The sequence below is a fragment of the Canis lupus genome, chromosome 13, assembly GCF_003254725.2.
Source record: "Canis lupus dingo isolate Sandy chromosome 13, ASM325472v2, whole genome shotgun sequence".
NCBI classification, from domain to species: Eukaryota; Metazoa; Chordata; class Mammalia; order Carnivora; family Canidae; genus Canis; species Canis lupus.
Window position 1 is genome coordinate 18,152,902 of NC_064255.1, and position 20,949 is coordinate 18,173,850.

Below are 20,949 nucleotides of genomic sequence, written 5' to 3' on the forward strand. Positions count from 1 at the left end.
TTCTTCCGTCCCATACCTAGCAGGCTGGTAAGAAAGACTAAACACCCCTGCCTTGAGTAATGTGGGAAGTTCAAACTGCATAAGCCCCAACACATGCAGGTATGCTATCACCCCAGCCCCATCCTCTGACCACCATAAAACCCCCAGTGAATCTCTTTTCCCTGCCTTCCAAAGCCATTTTCCAAGATGCTTGACAGCCTGCCTTGCTCCCCCCAGAAAACCTCATTATGTGAGTAATAGACCGCTTCCTTCTATCCTGCTGCATGTGTAGCCACAGTGTCTGAACCAAATTCATGTGGGAGGATCCATCCCATGTCTGTAAGGTGAAAACAAAAAAGTTGGATTCATGGAAAGATTGAGTCATTGAAAGCTCAGCTACTGGCTCAGGCTAACAAGATGACCAGCAAAAGTGTATCTGAGCTATGAAAGGACTGCCCTCCAAATCTCTCATAAGGACCTCCTTGGTTGTCTGACCTAGCCTGAATCATACAGGAAAGGGAATTTTGGGAAATGTTCAGCCGAGCCAACTTAACATGTTGCAGAAACCCCTATATCTCGCTCCTCTTTGATTTCTTCCCTTTTTTTGGATACCCATAATCATTTAATAATAGTGAAAACTCAATACATGATTTATAGTTATCAGCATCTCCTTTTTTTCCCCCTAAATGAGGTATTTTCTAAGCATTTAGCAAGGTGCCTTAAAAGTTAGCTATTATTATTCTATTATCACAGAATAAGATATGATTTCATTATCATTTTGCAGGATTGACCTTTCCTATCAATCACCGAAGAGGGCTCTCGGCTACTCTGGCTTTGACATCCCCTGAGGGTAGAGCTCAGACAGTGTGGAGGGAACTTGCACCCATGACAAATCTGGTGTTCTCCTGTGGTGCTGCCACAGAGGAAAAGTATTCTGATTCCTAAGAGTAGTGGATTTCTAGTGTAGGAAGTCCATGAGACCAGACATCCACTTGCCATTTTATGTGTGTTTTCCACTGAGTGTATAAATCCGTGAGTTTATTACCCTCTCCTTCATCTCTCCTCCTTTTCCCCCTAAAGTTAAAAACAAATTTTTATTATATGTGTAGCTCTTCTACCTATTTTTCTTAAGTCCTCATTCCTTTCTAGCTTGGCCCTGGTTCTTTTTGCTCTCACTCTGATTTTCTGGTAGAAAACTTAGTGTGCCTTGGGTTTTATTTGGAAATATCCAGGTCTATTAATTTTCTCAAGTACATTTCAAGAGCAAAACTAGAAACTTGGAAAAGGAAGCTAATGTGCAGAAAGTTTAATGAAATATTAGCAGGAAAATAATTTCTTCATTTAATTGTTTTACAATAAAGAGAAATACAAGTGTTGTTTCATTTTGTTTTGTTTTGTTTTGTTTTTTAAGGGTTCTCTGTGACACAGGTTGGGTCCCAGGAAAGTGGACTCTGAAATGGAGACCAGAATTTTGGGGCTTTTATTAGAAAGTATTCTTGGGATCAACCTGTGGAAGGGAAGAGAGGTAAGCAGCAAGATGGAGAAGTCTGAGATGATACAGTGTCAGTGGAAGCTGTAGCCATCCCTAGAAGGAGTCCTAAAAAGGCATGATCCTTCGGAACTGACCCTAGATGAGGACAGAGGGTTGGTCCTTTATAAGCCTGTGTTAATCAATCATGGGATGTGAGCTGTTCTGTGACTGAGAAGGTGCACGTGGCCTTGGGGAAGCTAAGACAGTACTGACACTTGGGAACTGTTTGTTAACAGCATTCCCAGCAACTAGGATGGGGTGAGGGGGCTAAGACTTTCAATTTGATGAGGAATCTGGATGGTGCATCACTGTGTCCTACATACTCTAATGAGAGGATTATGGAGGGATAATTTTCTAGAAATACTGCTTTGCCATCCTATTATGAAATATTCTCTACTAACTCAATATCTAATACCTACATCAGTGGTGCCTAAGGGAATTAAACCATAATAAAAGGTGGCTTTAATATTTTTATATGCATCTTATGGCCAGTTTTACATTTTTCCTATCACATTTTATATCATAGTCTTAGAGCCATGTCAGTATGTTACCTTGAAAATTACTGAAAAAACATCACTTTTCCATACTTTGCCCAGTGGTAGTGACCATTTTTTACTATCTCTCAGCCATACTTCTTTCTGATCTCACTCAGGTTCAGTTGAGCTAAGTGGATCTTCAGAGCCTGAACAGAGGAGGTAATAAAAATAACTAAAATAATCTCCCATCTGCCCATCACTTGATCTTGTTCTTCTCTGCTCTGCACCCTGGAAGGCTGATCTGTGGGAACTACATTTCTGGTGGCTTCTCATTGGCTTCAGTCAATGGGAGACAAGAAGGAGGAAGTGAGTCTATGAAAGGAGAAAGAGGTTGGGGAATTTTGTGCCTGGTGCCTCTACAAATCTACAAAAAAGTGGCTATTGCCACTTCCTTGGCAATAGCAGTATGTGATGATTGTAACCCTGTCATGTGGTCCCTTCTCTGATTCAAATTTCTCCCTACTTTGGGACACTAAACATGGGCCATCATAGTACATTGCTCAAGTGACAATTATTTTCCTCATTTTTAAAAAAAACATCAATAGCTTTGATACATATTTCTTAGGAGATCTGTCCCCAGAAGCCTAGTCAATTGGATGTCAATGTCACTTAGGATCAAAACAACACCTGTGAGTTTTTATACTATCCCACACTCATATTTCCTAATTACTATCTGTTGTTTGAAAGTGATAGTGATAAACACATATGCAGTGCAAAAAAGGTTGGCTGTGGACCTGGAGGCAACAGTTTATCATCATTAGCAGAGCTGAAAAGGCAGGTACCAAAAGAACTTGGAAGATCTCCTACAAAATTAGCAAGGATGCCTGCCAAGCTCAGGCACTCTGACTTCTGCATACCTTTCTCAAGGCTGCCTACAGCCAATTCTCTCATAGTTTATACAGATCATACTCTCTCTCCCCACCCCAACAATTTTTTAACCACTATTTGTCTCCTTATAACAGCTATTATTACTTAGTGACAGAATGAATGATTAAGAAGGCCACATACTATATGTAGGTGTTGTTAGTGACTCCCTTTCTCCTCTCCTAATAGATGACAGAGAAGCCGATACTATTTCTAGAAGAATTAGGAGCTTTTAAGGTTTGAGTCTGTTCCCAAGGATTACCTTTGGGCTCCTCATGGAGAGGGAGGAGGAGGCCAGGGCTTGGATGGGCAGAGGTAGAGTGACCTCTGAGACTAAAGACATGGTCAAGGTTCTACTGTATCCCAGTGGATTTGGGGTAGGTATAGAATCAGAGTCTGAGGGGACAACTCCTAGGAGGTGCATTCCTGAGTCCAAGGCAGATAAAATGCAATAGTCAATAAGCCAAAAAAAATGCTTGAACAGTGGTAACAATATAGGAGGATTGTAGGCAGGCATTTACTTATTATTTAATGCATATAGGAAAAATACGTAATTTCCATGTTAAAACTGTAGTTTTTTGGCCATTAATTTTTTATATTCTAAATAAGTTTACTTAAAAGACATATCAAGAAAATAATAATATAGGTAGTCCCTGGACCTCCTCACATTATTTCTGCTATAATGTGAGCAACTGCCACAGTGAAAATGAGATGCTACACAACTTTTGGTCTTAAAAGTCAAGAACCTATGAGTTAACTAGATGATCTAATCTAGTTAGATTAGATCATAAAAACATAAACTACTACATTAGTATAATCTACTATTATACTACTATAATCCCAGAGAGGAGTTAAAAGGGACCCAACATTTACTGAAATTGAATTTCTTTCCAACCAGGTTGATGGAAACTTTGAGCAGTTATAGTTTGATTTAAAAAAATTAATCAGGTATGTTAGCTATTCTACATGTTCTGTTAATTTGCTCTGCATCCTCCCAGCCTTGCTCTATCGCCAGCATACCCATATCAATAAGCTCTCTTGCCCTGTGGCTTTAATTAGCTTTACCCTGGGCCAGATTTAGGGTGAAAGGAGCATTGTGATGGCCTCCTTACAATGTTATACCTCATCTCAGACCTGTATTCACAAATGGGAGCCAGGATAGAGGAGAGTGAGGCTGGGGCATTTATTTCCCAACTCTTGCTACTGGGTTGCTGAGGGTTGAATCCATTCCTGTGTTGGGAAAATGGTTCCTTTCAGGCCGACCTCTCCATGCAGTTCTTCTAGGCCCCAGAGCATGGCTCTACCCCTTTAAGTATATATGTGGGGTTGGGGTTGGGGGACAAGGAGAAGGACCTGCGGGTAATAGCAGGGAGCCCCCTGCCATTGCTAGACCATTGCTAGGGTTCCTTGTTGTTACCCCGGAGGACTCTACTATTCCTTCTTCCTACCCTGGAGTACTATACACTTCCTTTTAGGAGACTGAATCTTGCTCACACCTTTATAAATAGTGCCTTTATTAAAGCCTCCCATTTACCTGTATAAATGTACCTCCATTTTTTGCTGGGACCCAAAGTGCGTGTAACTTGTCTTGATCCCTAGAGCTACGATCAAAAATTCAACTTTTTCAATTTACTAAATGAAATAATTTCCTTAGTATTTGTCTTCTCCACTAGTTTTCTGGCTTCCTTAGTAGATGGGGCTGCATTGTGAGGTGTCACCAATGTGTCTACAGAGCCCAGCAATGGGTTCAGTGTGTAATAGGTACTCAATAAATACTTGCCGACTGATTTACTGTCTTGACAAAATCTAGGTCACAATTTCCCCATATAGGAAAAAAAATCAAGGATTATTGGATATCTGTCTGTTAGAATAAAAATCTTGCAACAGAGGAATATACCAAAAAAAAGAGAGGTGAGTTTGTCCTCTGTCCCTGCCTCTACAATATATCATGGATTTCCCCAAGCTCTTTAATTTTTTCTTTGTCATTTCTTGGCTGTAAACACCCCTGACTGGTGAGTTTAGCAAAACAGCTTTCAGTAAGCAAATTTCAGTGGGAGGGTGCGGGGGGGGGGGGGGGGGGGGGGGGGCGGGGAGGGAAGCATGATAAGTACAGCACATGCTCATTTCTCTGTAATTACTTGATCTTCCATCTGTTGGTCTGGGATAATATTGATAAAAGAATTAAAGATACCACACCATCTCCTGAATCCAATGAGAACAGTCATTCTCAAATTACAGAGTATGACATTTTTATGTTTTGCAACATGAAGAGGAAAGAGCATTTAATTTATTTTAATGTGGTTAATTTGAAGCTAGATTAGATCATCTAGTTAACTCATAGGTTCTTGACTTTTAAGACCAAACATTGTGTAGCATCTCATTTTCACTGTGGCAGTTGCTCCTGTTAATATTGGCTTACATCTAATCAACTAGGGAGTTAACCTTGAATACCAAACACAAAGTCTATAAACTTAAAGCTAGAACTAACATGATTTTGGGAAGAGAGTCAATCTTAAATAAGAAGCACCTTCACATTGCTTCAAAATAAACATAGCTTTGAGGTTTGAATATTGTGGTTCATTTTCATATAAGGAAGGTGTTTGTTATTTTAAAACTTAATCACCTTCTCTTAGTAAAGAGTAGATGGAATGGTGGAAAAGTTCCAAGCAAAAGCAATCCTGGTGGCCAGGACTTGAGATCATGTCTATGGTGCCTATAGTAATGGAGTTGCCACTCTTGATCATGAGATAAGACAAAATTTTCATTTAGGCCTAGACGAATTCTCAGGTAAAATATCTTGCTGCTCCAGGGAGGGGATTCTCTGAACCACTAAACTAGATTTAAGCCATTATAAACAATCATAATTTTTCACCTTAGTTCAGACTATATGACTGAGAATGAAATTGGGCAAGTAAAGTGGCTTAAAATTTTGAGACTCCTGAAGACTTCAAAGATGAGGGTAGTAAGATGTGAAGTTCATTTTCCTTTTTAAGGAATCATGGGAGCTCTTAAAAAAAGACTTAAGCCAGTCACTGAATAGACATTTGATTTTAAATTTACTCACAATTTTGTTAACTAAATGCAGGCTTCAGTTGAAGCTCTAATATTGACAGATCATTTTCAGAAGGTCACCAGGTCCCCCAGAGTTGTGAAGTCTATATTCTCTCCCTGGTTAATTTTTACCCCCCACACCCATCTTTTCACTCCCCACCAGTGCTTTGAATTTTACTTTGGAATTATTTGTTTCCTTCTGATGAAATTTGTGAAGAGTATTGTTTAACTGAGTCTAGACTAATCATGGAATGAATATTTTAGTTCATCTTGCTAGTCCTCTAGGTGTCCTCAGAAGATTATTCTGGATTATTCGTGTTTTCTGTAGGCTACTTTTGATTATTTGATTATTATTTTATTAGTAGTATTATTATTAGTAGTATTCTGATTAGTATTATTATGATTAGTTATTATTTTGATTAACAGTATTTTGATTATTGCATGCTTTAAAATGTGTTAATATCTTTCCGTTTTAAAAAACTAATATAGCATACTCCTCATTTTCAAGCCCAATCATGTAAATGCTTTGTGATCCACCTTTTACAGATTAGGAAAAATTTTATTTTTACATTAGACCTGTAAGCCCATTCATACTAGGACAGGAACTAGTTAAAGGTTTTTAGTGTGAAAAGCTTTTTTAGCTGAGTAGCAGAAATGTGAATGTGAACGTCTGTATTTCTATTTGAAATATGGCAAATAGTTTGGGTTATTTGGCTCTGGAACAGGAAAAAAACTCTGAAAAGATGAACTGGATGAGATATGCAGAGGACTTTTATTCTGTAGAAGTATGTGTGTATTACACTTGGCCCAGAAGCTCTTCTTTCTTGCTAAAACTATGGAATCAAAATCAATTGCCACTCCTCTACTGTGTTCACAAAGGGGACTAGAATAAGAATATTAAAAATATTAAGAATAATCTTAATCTTAAGAATCTTAAGAATAAGGTAGATTAACACCATCTCTGAGTCCTAAGAGTCGTAACACGTTGACAAAATGGTGATCAGGGTTTTAGTATATTGAATGATACCTTGTATAAGTTAGGGTGGCTACTCATTTAAGATCCCACAATGGATGAGCAAGGCCACCAAGAAGGAACCAGTGGGCTTCTGGGTTAGTGGGTATATAGTCAAGGGCATAGTTCTGTGGAAAAATATGAAACCTAAAACCTATTCCCAATGGGAAAGTAGCCAAAGAGAAGTAGCCAAAGAGAAATACCCTAAGTTAAAATATGGAAGGGGATTGATTGACACAAAGGAAGGATACTTGAGTTGAGGTGGAGTGAAAGAAACTTAGCTTAGTTGAGATCAATGTATTTCAAAGCAAATTAGATAAAAAGGCTTGCAGTGGCTTGTACTGCAAAGAGAAAAGGTAGCCTCCACTTGGCAAAAATACAAGATAGGTATTAGAAAGTTAAGAGTAGCAGGCACAGGTTTGGGATTGGAAATTGTGTTTATCCTAATTATAGTCAAGAAAAACAGGAAAAGTTTTAGGCAAATAACAACAAACTCTGTCTTAGGGACAATCCTTCAGTGAGAGAAGAGGACAGAAGCAGTGAGGATGAGGATAGAGGTTTCCAGGCTGAAGGGTATTACCACTCATCCCTGGCAGGGAGAAATTAAAGGAGGAAATTCTGTGAGTAAAGGACATGATGATTCGTATACCTAACAGAAGATGCAAGCTGATGGATGGCCTATGGTCTGCATCTGGCCCAAAGACAGCTTCTATTTATCCTGCTCTGTATTTAGAAATTTATTAGTTGATAATACTTTCAAACCAAACGCTTTCACATAGATCAAGATTTTTAGCCTCTAAAAAAATGGGAAGTTCTGGCCAATCAGTATACAATTTTCTGCAGAGCAAGAACATGGAGCTGAGTAGCAGCTGTCCTCTAGATAAAGTATGCCTTTACCAGTTCATCAAATGGTGCACCTCACACCTGCTTTATCCATGCATCTACCTTAGCTGCTTGTCCTAGACATTGGACTTGGTGAAGAAAACCCTGACTTAGGGTGAGTATGACAAACGCTCTATGTCATTTGTGTAGAGTGATTAGTGTGTGTGTATTCATTTTTATACATCATAAACATTTACCAAGCATCTGTTATGTACTGAGCTAAATGTAACAAGAGGCCCAAAGACAGCAGATCTAGACTTTGCTTTCATAGGATCTATGCTCTTGTAGAACTTCAACACATGCACACACTTCATTTGTGTGCAAGCTATAGGGTGGTGTAAGCTAAGACATATATAGATAAAAGATCATGGGAACTCAGAGCAGCTCAAGACTACTTCAGTTGGAGCAAACATCGATGAAGGCTTCATTAAGTAGGAGATATTTTTCTAAATTTGTGGTTTCAGAACCACTAATATAAAGATTTAAGAACTTCGGATGGGTGATGGTTAATATAGGAACAACCAATCCTGGGTAAACTAAACTCCACTGATACTATGATACGTAAGCAAGACCATTCTTGATTGAGTAGATCAGAAATCTAGTTACAAAGTGCTTCAGTTGACCCTGACTTTGGCACACACATCTGCACACACAATAGTAATATCTCTAGACTTGCTAAGTGGCCATTACTTCTCTACATTCTTTAAAAAAAAAACAAAAAACAAAAAAAACTGCTTTGTAGAGTTCGTTTCACATTGTTTTGCAAGCCAGTAACAGACTCTCATTTTCAGTGGGAGAACTAGCTTCCTTCCTTGATCATATGTGAGGTCACATACTTTAACAATGTTAGCAGTAGTTGAGTATTTCAATTGTTTTGCTTTGTCAATGAGAACTAGGGAAAGAACCTTGCAACCATCCTATGAAAGCAAAGTCTAGATCTGCTGTCTTTGGGCCTCTTGTTACATTTAGCTCAGTACATAACAGATGCTTGGTAAATGTTTATGATGTATAAAAATGAATACACACACACTAATCACTCTACACAAATGACATAGAGCGTTTATCATACTCACCCTAAGTCAGGGTTTTCTTCACCAAGTCCAATGTCTAGGACAAGCAGGTTTGACTCAAAGCCATGCTGAGGTCAGGTTCTCTAGTCCCCTCAAGGCTCATCTCTTAACTCAGTATTTTCTTTTGCCCTCCTCTTTTTTCATAACCAGGTGTGGATTTGGGAGACATGTAATATAGTGAGAGAGGTGTTGTCCATAAGCCAGAATTGCAGGCAATCTTACTTCCTGTTACTATATTTTAAAACCATTTTGTAGGGACGCCTAGGTGGCTCAGTGGTTGAGCATCTGCCTTTGGCTCAGATCATGATCCTGGGGTCCTGAGATTGAGTCCCACATTGAGGGAGCCAGTGGGGAGCCTGCTTCTCCCTCTGCCTGTGTCTCTGCCTTTCTCTCTGTGTTTCTCATGAATAAATAAATAAAATCTTTTAAAAAAATCACTTTATAGTAATAGGACTGTTTTTGCTACTTCTTTTTGCATTGGGTGAAATTTTAAAATAAGCTCACACTTCTGAAAATATCCAAGTGTAGGGAGGGCAAATAACTCTGCTCCCTTCTCCTATGCCTGTGGTAGACTGTAGTCACACTGAACCTTGATTCAGCCTCAGAGCCTCTAAACATGGCACTTCAGCAATGGGCAGAGGGATCACTCAGCTCCACATAAAGCTGCTTGACTTTTCTGATGGAGTGTGGTGCAGAGAATGGAAGAAACTCTGGGTGGGGTCATTTATTGGATATACCATGTGTGCCTCTCTTGCTGGGCATCGCATCCAGATTCTCCCTTAATCCCTACCCATTATTATTCTTAATTTAGAGATTACACACTGGTGGCTAAACCAAGCTAAATTACTAGAGTCTGGAAGCAGAGAAAAAGATTGATCTCATTCCTAGTAGGCATTAACAGAAAATCATTGAACTGCAGAGAGCTCCAAAGTCCCCTCCCTGCTCCTGCCTTTAACCTCCTCGCTGGGCGTGGGGAACTCCCTGCTCCACTCCAGCTGTGGTGGCACAGTGCAGTTTTGTTATTTGTGTCAGCTGACTCTGAGTCAGGCACTGAGTGAGATCAGACCCTGTCTCCTCAGTGTCCACCGAGGTGCCTGACACACAGCAGGTCCTCAGTCGACATCTGTTCCATGGCTTAGTGAAGGGATGCTTCTCCTCTTTACATAGTGAGAGAATGTTTGCTGGGAGTCACTCTCTCTCTCTTTGCAATGCAGTAGACTCCTGTCTTGAAAAAATGTTTATAATTTTTTTCTGACCCTAAAAACAATGTATGCTCCTTGTGGAATTATCAAACATTAAGGAAAGGCTGAAATTTAAAAAAAAATCAAATAAAAAAGTGAAACTAAGAAATTGAGCTTGCTGTTAAAAAATAACCAAGCATATCTATATGCACATTCATAGATGATATCTGTGATATATTTTTGAGTGATAAAAAAGCAAGTTATAGAACTAAATATGTTCAGAGTGTGACTCTAACATGACTCCGTTTTCCTGAAACGTAGTGAATATGAATTTGGCTAGGAAAGCTTCTGAAAGGACACATATCAACACATTCTTGGGTTGACTTAGTCTGTGATGAAAGTGAAATATGTCAGGGGACTTTCCTTTTTGCTTTATATGCTTCTAGGTTGTTTTACTTTTAACTATCACATCCTACTTTAATAGTTAAAAAATTTTTTTTTGAAAGAGAGTGAGGGAGCAAGGAAAAGGCAGATATATATATATATATTTTTAAACATGTATTTATTTATTTGAGAGAAAGAGAGCACACTGGGAGGGAGAGGCAGAGGGAGAAGGAGAGAGGATCTTTTTTTTTGAAATTTTTTTTATTGGAGTTCAATTTGCCAACATCTAGCATAACACCCAGTGCTCATCCCACCAAGTGCCCCCCTCAGTGCCCATCACCCAGTCACCCCAACTCCCCGCCCAGTTCCCCTTCCACTACCCCTTGTTTATTTCCCAGAGTTAGGTGTCTCTCATGTTTTGTCACCAGGAGAGAGGATCTTAAGCAGACTCTGTGCTGAGTCTGGAGTCTGACATAGGGCTCAATCTCATAACTCTGAGATCAGGACCTGAGTTGGATGGTTAACCAACTGAGCCACTCAGGTGCCCACAATTTTTTTTTTTACTTGTAATTTTATAATTAAGCAAAGCAATATAAATCTCTTGTACCAGAGATAACCCATGTTAATATTTTATTGTCTTCTGGTCCTTTTTTAAAAATTTGAATCACACTGTAGAAACGTTATTGTTTCAACTTTTTTCACTTACAGGATCTTGAGTTCTTTCACATGTCATTAAATATTCTTTTAAAGCATTATTTAAAAAAAACATTATTTTAAATTATTTAATGTTTCATCACTTGAGTTTTTCATAATTGACTATTCCTCAGGTAGAGAACATTGAGACTGTCCCAGGCTTTCTCAATAATAAAAAGTACCTCCATTAAGAACCCTGGGGCAGATGTTTTTGTTTGCATCTCTGTATCATTAGGTTAGATTTCTGCAAATGGACTTACTAGGTTAACAAAAATGAAGACCTTCAATAGACATTGGTGTAGACCTTCATAGCTGGTCATACCAAGCTCAATGGCCCCAGATACTGTGTTATGTTACAGTAGGCTAGAGGAAGACAACGTTTTCCTCAAGTTTCTTAGGGTCTCTAGCTGGATCTGAAAATTAAACTGGCAAAGACAGATTAACAGGAGAAAAGCACATAAATTTTATTAAAATTTTTATGTGTAAATGAGGGCCTTGAAAAAGATGAAGACCCAAAGAAATGACCAAGGTAGAAAGCTTTTATACCTTTTAGATGATAAATGTGTGAAGAATTGACAAAACAAAGAGGTTTGGGTTAGGCATGCAGTTGACTCTTGCACAGTGTAGGGCATGTATAAGTTTTGACGCCCCTGAAAACTTAAATACTAATAGCCTACAGTTGATGAGAAGCCTTACTGATTAAAAAAAAAAGTTAACATATTTTGTATATTTGGTATATACTGTATCCTTACAATAAAGTAAGCTAGAGAAAAGAAAATCATTAGGCAATCATAAGTCAATCATAAGGAAGAGAAAATACATTTATAGTGCCATAGTATAAAACACCCTCATGGAAGTGGATTCGTGCAGTTAAAACCCATGTCGTTCAAGGGACAACCATAGTAAATAGTGAAGAAGTAACTAGAAAGATAAGAGTCAGTTTAACACGGTTAGTTTGTACAGATTCCTTGGTCCTCGAATTCTCTGTCTTTGGTAATAAGAATATCTTCCCTTCTCCTGTTACAGGGAGGGCACCTTTCACATGAGAGAGTTATCTCCTGCTTTCAAGGGGACAAAAGAGGGCCAGTGTCTGTCCTTATTGCATCAGCTGTTTTTTTAAGTGCCTTTAATTCAAAATAATCAATATGCCAAAGTGGCATGTTTTGGGGTGACCTATTCTGCTACCCTTCAGTAGACATTTTAGATGATGTGCCTGCAGGCTGGCTCTCATTATATACTTCCCATAGGATGGGGCATGTGTGAGGTCCAAACACCACTACATGATCTGGCCCCGGGCAGCAATACCACACTCGTGATGAAGGAAAAGTTTACATCGAGAACCCAGAACTCTGTCCTTAATAAGAAGAGTGGTCATGATGCTGGAGGTACAAAGACAGAAAGCTTCTTCTTTGGTCTTTCCATGACCCGGTGGGACCCATTTTCCCCCAGTCTCTTAACTCGTCTTCTGTTAGACTATAAATTCTTCAAGTTAACCTTCCTCACCATTTTATTTTCACTACCTGTTTTTCAAAATCTTCATCAGCACAGAGTTTGTCATTAAAAAAACCCAACTTTGCCACCTGGTGAGAATAGTAGTTATTATTTCAATACTTTTTGAGGTATATATGCAGTGGAAGTCTTGTTGATATATTTATTGATCATTTGTATTTCTCAGAGTTGACTCTTTAAGTCCTCTATTTTTTCACTAGAGGAACTCTTGTGGAGATATAGGAACTAATTATGTATCATAAATACTAATCTTTTGTCTATCTTAAACATTGCAAATATTTCCTGTTGGTTATCCATGATTTTTTTACAATGTTTATAGACTTTTATGTGACAAATTCTATTAAAATGTTTCTTTGTGCTTTCTGCTTTTATGCTTATAAACTCTTCCTCTGCCAATATTCCCTACATAATCTATTTTCTCTGGGTCTTACTTATTTTTTACCTTTCACTCTTTAATTCCACTTTGATTTCATTTTGATGTATGTATGAGATGAGTATCTAATCTGACATTTTTTTTCTCCCAAATAATCCATCTTCTGACTTCCAACCTTCTACTCCATTACACAGGGGGCTAGATCATAGGTGTAGATAAGTCATTCAAAACAAAGAAGAAATCAAAGAAGACCACCTGTCCTAGTGCTCAGCGTTCAAGAGAAAGGATACCCATCTTGGTTTTGTCATTCAGAGTCACTTACTATACCATTTAGCTTTCTAAAAAGAAAGCCTTTCTGGTTGCCCTGAGTCCTCATTAATTCTAGACCATAAATAGTAGTAGTTATCTCCTTTATATTATTGAATATTATTTTTCCTGGTGTAAGATGTGATTTTTTTTCCTTTTGTTTTAACTCCCATAGTCACCCATTATACTCTTTTCAAAAGATTTGGATAAAATTGACTTCTGCCTTCCCCTGTGCCCTGGAATAGAAGCCATGCTTTCATGATAAATTGCACAGAAAAAAAAAGAAGAAAAAAAAGGCAGCAGGAGTTGCTTGTACCAAAATGAGAGTGGCTTCTGGCTCTGCTTCAGTGACTTTGTTCCACATTTCTTTCTGAACTCTCAGACAAAAGTGATAATGAGAGTTTAATCTCCAGACTTGTGCCATCAGCTGTTTATTTTCCTTAGACTATTTGAATTCCTACAGGGCCTCAATTTTAGCCACTAGAAGCAGTACTTTCATGGTAGTTCTTCTCCAGGGTGGAAATAATCAGAGGGTAAAAATCTAAGGTTTGCCGTATGTTCTAGCTGTGCTCCAATGTATTTTCACCATTTTGAAAAGACTGAGGGTCCAAGGCAAGCTTAATGGGAGTAAGATGAAAGATAGAAAAAAGGTATTCTTCAGTTTACTAGAACTCAGCTATCTTTATGGCATGATATTCAGTATCCATGTGGATACTGCTACTCTGATCTTTCCATTGTCCTGGGTTTCCTCTCTCTCTTTTATCATAGAGGCTTGTCATGTGCATTGTGGTATCTGCTGTTAGACTTTAGCAAAGTCATGTATATGTTGCCTGGGGGTATGAACCCATAAGAACTAAGATTTCTTTCAGTGGAATCCTTCCTTGAAGTAGGTAAAATGTAGTGTGGTCAGAAGGAGTGGTAAGGCCCAACAATAGTGTTTTTCTAACCTTTTTTTTTAAGCATTAAAACCAGTTTTCCAGTCTTATGAAAACAACACTCTTAATTACATGATGCTTGGGATACAGATAATGTCATATTTACATATTTGTTTAAACCAAATCAAATCTGTCTCCTAGGCTCTTCTTGCCAATATTGATAGAAATCCACCCTTTCTCCTGCCTTCTCTGGCTCTCTTGTATTTGATAAGATTCTGGGGCTAATATGACCCCAGTCATCCTTCCACAGTGCTTACTGCTACCTTGGGTCCCTACCATGATTCCATCACAGTGCCCGGATCCATCAGGGGGGATGGTTTTACCCACTTCACTTCATTTTTTCCACCTCAATCATGAAGCATCTTTGCTGAGGATTCTGAGGCCATGTGCTCAATGCCAAGTCCTGATAAGCAACCACATTGCCAGCCCCTGACGAAGACCGGATTGCCTCAGAGGGACTGTAGTTTGAGAATGGCATCTACCATCATTATTTTTTTAAGTCCAGCACCGGAGCCTGGGAGCTTTGCTTAACAATCTTCAAGACATAAAGCCTCCATCTCTCTCCTTGGTGATTCCATGTAGTTTCAACATTGCCCAGAATTTTGAAAGGCAGATGTCTCTGTAGGAGATATCATTAGGATAATCTGTTCTTGGATCTTGGTGGGAGGGGTGGTGGAGAAAGGGATAGTAAAAGGCCTTTTTTTCCTGTGACCTGGAGGATTAGGGAATATAGACCTAGGGAATAGGACCTGGGCACTCCCCTAAGATATATGACTGATATATTTTTGGTTCCTTTATAACAGATTAGCTGAGAAAAAAACACCCTAATTTACTTTTGAAATTAGTAATACTATTATATTAGGTTTTCAGCAAATCACGCTGAACTATTATGATCTGTGGACTATCAATGTGCAAAACAGACATAAGCATAGCTGCTGTGGTATAAGAGGGATTTGACTTGAAGCCCTTCCCACTCAGCAGCCCCCCCTCCAATGTCTCAAATGTTCCTGAGCTACCTTGAGGAGCCCTGGAGGGTCTGTGATCTCAATTTAAAAACAATTACTGTGATTTGAGGATAACTTCTCTTTAAGCCCACATATACCTATTATGACGTTTTCACTTCAGAATGTAAGAATGGCTTAAGAGGAACAGATCTAACCCCAGTATAGACACCTTGGGTGCCCTTTGTAAAGTGGTATCCTGGAACATTCTAGAGAATGGAAAGATTTGTCTGCAGTATCCACTTTCTATATAACATTCTCAGAGAATAAGGATGTCCTCTGTAACATTTTAGTTTATCTTAACAGAAGCATGTACTTTCTGTAGTGTACTCACTATGTATCTGGCTGAGTTAATGCACACCTGAAATTTATAGAGTGCTTACTATGTGCTGGGCACTTTTTCAAGCACATCACATATAGTATTTACTTATTTTTACTTATAAGCGCTTAAATGTGTCAGGCGTTGGTTTAAGAACTCAATGAGCATTAACTCATTCAGTCTTCAAAAGAACATTCTAAATAGATACTATTATTCACTCCCATTTTCCAAATAAGGAAATTAAGGTATAGAGAGATGAAGAGAATGGCCAAGAGTAGCACAGCCAGCCAGGGACTGAGCTGCCATTAGAGCACTGACATTCTGGCTCCAGAGTTAAACTTCTCTACTTCTGTACTATTGTATCCCATGACAAAAATAGCTCATTTAGTCCTCCCTAGGAAGGAGATAATAGAGCTCCATTTTTACAGATGATGGATCTAAGGCCCCCTACATTTAAGTCATTTATTTGAAATCATACTAGTGCTAAAGAGAGAAATGTTAATTCAAACCCAGGTATTGAGTCCAGAGCCTGTCTGAATAGCAGTAATCTTCAAGAGGTAAATTCGCTAAGGTCATGCTGCTGGTAAGGGCAGAGTCTGTAGGATGCCTGGATATGCCATCGAAGTCTGTATTTTAATAATTCAAAGAGGGCAGCCTGGGTGGCTCCACGGTTTAGCACCACCTTCGGCCCAGGTTGTGGTCCTGGAGACCTGGGATCGAGTCCCATATCAGGCACCCTGCATGGAGCCTGCTTCTCCCTCTGCCTGTGTCTCTACTTCTCTCTCTATCTGTGTCTCTCATGAATAAATAAATGAAATTTTAAAAAAAATAATAATTCAATGAATATATAATAAAGCTTCAGTTTATCAAAATTTTTAGAAACCTATATTTAAAATAATTTCCGTTTGTTAGTAATGATGATAATATTTATAGCTAGTGCTTACTATGTTCTTAGCATTAATATTAATATACAGATATTATCTAACTTATTGAGATCATACATGGACATTTTATGAAAATCAAGCAATATATAGAAGAATGTACAGAATAAAGCAAAAGTTGTCAGAAATCCCATAGTTCTAAATAACCACAGTTAACACTCCTGTGAGAATCTTTACAGGCATCTTTCACTACACGTTTTGTATATGTACCATATGTACAATCATACAATTTTAGGTAAATGGAATAATACCATAGATACTATTTGCAACCTGCTTTTATCTGTTCATTCCTCCAGTCAAGATATTTAATGAAAGCTTGACATTTATAAAGCAATATACTCAAAACGATATGTTGTCTCCATTTTCCTATTTTGATGAACAGAAAGATTGATCTTTTTGTGAATAATAAATTATATTAGTCAGGACAGGCAAGGTTATTCTACAATAACAGATTAACCCCTTCAACTCAGTGGTTTAAGGACACAGGGATTACTTCTTGCTTACATTGACTGAGGGTCCAGTGCCCCCAAAGCAATGACTCAGCAATCCATGTCTTTTCCATATTGTGGCTCTCATCTCCTTTTGGGACCTCTGAGTCACTACAGCAAGGGAAGAGAGTGCTTTTTATGGCTTTAGTCTAGAAGTAAAATAAAACAATTTATTCTTGATCTGACCAGAACTAGGCATGTGATACCACCTGATTTCAGGAAGACTAAGACATAGTCCTAGTCTGTGTACCTTGAGAGGATAAGGAGAAGCAGAAATTTTTGACCTTTAGTAATGTCTCCCACATGGGGATTCTGTTGCATGGATGTACTATCATTGATTTAACAATCCTCTCTTGATGGATATTTAGATAGTTACCATTATTTCTCTGTTACAAATAATGCCATGATAAATGGATTTGCATATGCATCATGTAGTCAGATTGATTAATTCATTTTAAATTCCTAGAGGAGGAATCACTGAGTCAATGATAGAAACGTCTAAAATATGATGCTACCTTTTAAGTTCAACCATGTAACATAGGGGCTTGAAGCCCAGAAAGTGTATTTCTCAGGTTCTCTGGGCTTATAGTTTTGTCTAGAATCTACCAATGAGAGGCATTCACACAGGAAGGAAGGAGAAGCCATTCTCTAAACCAGTAGGGGAGTTTTGCCTGACTTTCGGAAATTCTAAGAGAAGTTGTCGGTCTCCAGGTTATCTTCCTGAGAACTACTTATTTCTGTGTTGCAGGGAACTGGGATATCAGTGGTGACTCTTTTACGGTCCTATACTTCTGGTTTCCTGTAAAGAGCCTTTCTGATCTATATTCCCGCAGGATCCTAGGCATGGTGTAAGTAAGCCTCAGTACAGGTGGCTTCTCTTCTCCAGATTGCACTCAGAGGAATGCAGCACCTATTGCCAAATTGCTCTTCAGGAAGTATGTACCAAAGAGACTTCCAGCATCAGCAGTACATTAGTGGCATATCGCCACTTTTGTGCACCAGCACCTGTCAGTATTTTTCAACATTGGTAAAGTCATAGGCAAAACAAAGAAAATTAATGATGGTTTATATTTGCATTTCTTGGGTTGAAAATATTATATTTTATTGGACATTTTTTCTTTTGTGAATTGTGTGTTAATATCTTTGGTTGTTCGGCCTCTTAATTAGCAACTTTTTAAAAATTTTAATTTATTTTTTATTGGTGTTCAATTTGTCAACATACAGAATAACACCCAGTGCTCATCCCGTCAAGTAATTAGCAACTTTCTTAAGAGCTCTCCTCTTTAATATAATACTTTTATTTGTCACTGCTTTTTGGGGGGGACTTAAAGGAGGAATCATTTGTTTCATTATATTAGATTCAGAGAAGAAAGATCATATGCATGTGAACAAATTATTAAATCTTGAAGTTGGAGAGTTAGCTGGATGTTCCATCAAAAGGTGCCTAAGTGACTCGTTGGTTAAGTGTTTGACTCTTGATTTTGGCTCAAGTCATAAACTAAGGGTTGTGAGATCAAGCCCCACATCAGGCTCCAAGTTGGATGTGGAACTTGATTAAGATTTTCTCTCTCCCTCTGGCTTCCCGCCCCCTCATCACCCCCCACAGCGCCCACCCCAAAAAAAAAAACAAAGAGGAAGAACAGATCCACCTGTCAGGGTGATTCCTTCTCTCTGTAAACAGAGGATAAGCACTATTAAATGTGAAAAATGTGCTAAAATTGAAAGTGTTTTGGATAAAAGTAACTTTTAGAGCCTTCTAATGGCATTTGGTTTGTCATCCCCCACCCCTTTTTTTTTAAATCTCCTTTCACCAATGGCCCTCTTTTGGTATAGGACTGTGGCACATTACATCCTTGGGAAGGAGGGAGGGAAAGTCCTGCAGATTTGCACTATATTGCTTCTGAAATACCAAACGAAAGATGACCATCAGAAAGGGTTATATTTTCCTTTAGGTCTTGAGATGGAAAACCAGCAGCATAATCAAGGTAGACTTTGAGCAAAGGAATTGAGGCAAAACACCACATAACTATGGCCAAATGGTCATGATTTGTTGAATGAAAAACTGGAAGGGCCAATACACAGGTTGAGAGGAGTTTAGGCTTAGGAATTGAAATGAGGATGGATCTTGTATGACCAATCTGTTTGATTGGCAATGACAGATTCTGAGACAAAGCCCACATTTACTAAGAGAGAGTAGTATGATCATTTACTGATGATGACCAAGGTTCTAGAATGTGAGGGCAGTAAAAATGATGCTACAAACTTGCCATATTCTGGTTTAGGATGTGGCTCCTTATAGGAACAAAGAAAGGACTTTTTTCTGAGATGAGATGGAAAAATAATATAATGCCTTAGGGAGGAATATGACTTTGTAATGCAGGCTCTTCTCAGTTTAAATTCCTAACATCTGCTTGGTTGATGAACAGTAGTTGAAGTTGGAAATAAAATTGTTTTAATTTATCTGATATGGAAACTTAATGGTAGCATTATTTTCAATTGTGTAAAATCCATAGGCTGGTATCCTGTGAGTTTACACACACACATAGGAGCAGAACCACAAGCTCTTCTTGGAAGAGACTTGCTTATTATTGAAAAACATTGGTGAGTAATGGATATAAGTAAGCTTCATGGTGCATAAATTTCTCCCTGTTCATAGATAACGTCCTTGGGAAGTTTCATTAATTTTTTCACCTCACTCCTGCACTATTAATTATTTCCAAATATCTCAATAAAGAGTAACTAGTATATTATTTTTTAATTAATTTCATATGTAATTTCAGTTAGTACTGTGTATAAAAAACTATTCATTGGTATGTCTATAAAGCGAAAGGACTTGGTTTACACATATGAGGAGCTTGCACTTGAATTAAGGCAATACAAATGGAAACCTAAACAATATAAGCAACAATATAGAAAAGTTGCCCTTTGGGTCACACTGAGTGTGACACCTATAGTAGTCCTTCTGGGACTTGGGTGCTCCAGAAATCCTTTACATTGGAAACAGAAATGAAACATGAGTAAGAATGCAATATAAAGAAAGAAAGTACATTTTGGTTTGTGTTTGGGTGGGAGCAATATAGCACTTTAAGAATGAGCGTATTGTATACCTGCTTCGCCAGAGAGGAAGGTTTTATGTTGGGAAATAGTGGAAGAATTTGAAAAACTCATCTTTTTGGTTACACCGTGGGCTAAGAAGAATACACAGCTCTGTGGAACTTTCAGACTTTTCTGGTGCCCTTAGGCTAATTTTGGGGATTTCATGTCCATTGATTCACATTCTTAATGGTTGTTCTAATGGCAGCTCCATTTGGGATTTCCCCAAATTGGCACTTTTCAACCTGTTTTAAAGCATGCTATTACTTTAGAGATTAGCCATATTTTTCTTTATAACACTCATTATAAATAGGTCAGAAAGGAAATACTGATATATATATATTATATATATATATACACACACATGTATAGACACATGTGGTTTTCATTTTTATGTAACAATATGTATTCATACAAAGAGTGTCAGAAAGTTGTAGAAAGAGATCATCTAATGCATGAATGCATGATATTGCATTTTCTTATGGATTGCATTTACCAATTTGAGAGTTGTATTGATGAATGTTGTCTGTCTAGTAGTCGCTGGACTGTTATGTATCTTGTTTTAGAGTGTAAATACATACCTGTGATAGTTGATGTTTATTAACTGTTAAACATTTATACTGCACAAACTTGTTCCATGCATCTGTTGCTAATAGAAGGTAATTTTATGTAAAAATAAGAATATAATCATTCTCATCATCATCAACAAATCATCACAGAAAGGCAGAATGCTTCAAAGTGAGCATAGCAACTAGTATCTTCAATTTCTTTAAAAAAAAAAAAAAAAGGAAAAGGAACTGG

General features: G+C 38.1%; 2 long non-coding RNA genes across 9 annotated transcripts in view; both read left to right on the plus strand.

The window, feature by feature from the left end:
* LOC118354188 (uncharacterized) overlaps positions 1-20,949 on the plus strand; it is a 285,418-nt gene that overhangs the window by 75,019 nt on the left and 189,450 nt on the right. The window lies entirely within an intron of this gene.
* The window catches only part of LOC112662455 (uncharacterized), a 109,535-nt gene that overhangs the window by 15,408 nt on the left and 73,178 nt on the right, over positions 1-20,949 (plus strand). For 2 of the 6 annotated variants that reach the window (XR_004814209.1, XR_004814210.2), the window contains exons 3-5: positions 1,391-1,504; positions 2,163-2,205; positions 17,804-17,903. This is a non-coding gene — a long non-coding RNA (uncharacterized LOC112662455). Of the gene's footprint in view, positions 1-1,390; positions 1,505-2,162; positions 2,524-17,803; positions 17,904-20,949 lie in introns of those variants that run through there. The other 4 variants (XR_007401520.1, XR_003138555.2, XR_007401519.1 and 1 more) reach the window with 4 other exon arrangements.